Consider the following 2,053-nt stretch of genomic DNA (forward strand, 5'->3'; position numbering starts at 1 on the left):
TGGGATCAGTGCACATGGCCTGCTTTGTGTCATCAAATGCCCTTTGACAGCTGACTGTCCACTGAACTTTCTTGGGCATTTTCTTTGAAGTTAGGTCATTCAAGGGGGTCACTATGGATCCATATCCTTTGACAAATCTTCTGTAGTACCCAGTCGGGCCCAAGAAAGCTCTGACCTGAGTCTGGGTGGTTGGAGCAACCCAGTCCATTATGGTCTGGATTTTGCTCTGTAATGGTTGAACCTGGCCTCTACCCACAAGATGGCCCAGGTACACAACCTGACTCTGTCCTATCTGGCACTTAGTGGCCTTGATAGTTAGGCCTGCTTTTTGCAGGGCCTCCAAAACATTCCTCAGGTAGACCAGGTGATCCTCCCAGGTGGAGCTAAAGACAGCAATATCATCTAGATATGCTGCACTATAGGCTTCCAGGCCTGTACGGACTTTATTCACCAACCTTTGGAATGTGGCAGGTGCATTCTTCAAACCAAAGGGTATCACCACAAATTGGTAATGCCCACTAGGGGTAAAAAATGCTGTCTTTGGCTTTGCATCATCAGCTAGTCTGATCTGCCAGTAGCCAGCTGTCAAGTCAAATGTGCTCAGAAACGTGGCTGAGACCAAAGTATCTATAAGCTCATCTGCCCTTGGGATTGGATGGGCATCAATCCTATTGACTGCATTGAGACCCCTGTAGTCTACACAAAACCTCATCTCTCTCTTGTCATCTTTGGTGTGATGTTTGTACTCTAAGACTACTGGACTAACCCAAGGGCTATCTGAGGGTTCAATGACTCCCAATTCCAACATCTTCTGGACTTCAGCCCTGATACAGTCCCTGACATAATCAGGTTGCCTGTAAATCTTATTTTTAACTGACAGACTGTACCCAGTGTCCACTTCATGAGTGCACCAGGTAGTCTGACTTGGAGTCAGTGAGAACAGATGTCTAAACTGGCTGAGAACTTTTCTGCAGTCAGTTTGTTGCTGGACAGTGAGGCTGCCTGCCAAGGCTACACCATCTACTGATCCATCATCAGGGTTCTGAGAGAGCAGGTCAGGGAGTGGGTCACTCTCTTCCTCCTGTCCTTCATCAGTTGCCATGAGCAAGCCCATGTCAGCCCTGTTAACATATGGCTTGAGCCTGTTGACATGGAGCACCCTATGGGGGCTCCTGGGAGTTCCTAGGTCCACCAGGTAGGTGACCTCTCCCTTCTGCTCAAGTATTGTATGAGGGCCACTCCACTTATCTTGGAGGGCAGCTGGGGCCACAGGCTCCAACACCCATACTTTCTGCCCTGGCTGGTAAACAGTCAGCGCAGCCTTTTGGTCATGCCAGGCCTTTTGTAATTCCTGACTAGCCTCAAGGGTTGCCTTCTTCATGTACTCAGCCATCCTGAGCGGAGACCAAGTACATAGTCCACAATATCCTATTTAGGGGGTTTGAGAGGTAACTCCCATCCCTCCTTCACCAGACACAATGGACCCCTAACTGGATGTCCAAACAGAAGCTCAAATGGGCTGTAACCAACCCCCTTCTGTGGAACTTCCATGTAGGCAAATAGAAGGCAGGGCAAAAGTATGTCCCATCTGCGCCTAAGCTTTTCTGGGAGATCTTTAATCATGCCCTTGGGGGTTTTGTTGAACCTTTCAACTAACCCATTGCATTGTGGGTGATAAGGGGAGGTAAATTTGGAATTTACTCCACACTCCTTCCACATTGCTGTTAAGTAACTAGACATGAAGTTTGTATCTCTGTCTGATACTACCTCCTTAGTTAAACCCACTCTCGAAAAGATTCAAAGTAGGGCCCTTGCCACTACAGGAGCTGTAGTGGTCCTAAGGGGAATGGCTTCTGGGTACCTAGTGGCATGATCCACCACCACCAGTATAAATCTGTGCCCAGAGGCTGTCTGAAGATCCATGGGACCAACTATGTCAATCCCAACCCTCTCAAAGGGAACCCCCACCACAGGTAGTGGTATCAGGGGGTCTTTGTTGTACCACCTGCCTTACCACTGGCTTGACAGGTGACACAGGAGCAACAAAATCCTT

This window comes from Triturus cristatus, chromosome 8 (genome assembly GCF_964204655.1).
Source record: "Triturus cristatus chromosome 8, aTriCri1.1, whole genome shotgun sequence".
Taxonomy (NCBI): Eukaryota; Metazoa; Chordata; class Amphibia; order Caudata; family Salamandridae; genus Triturus; species Triturus cristatus.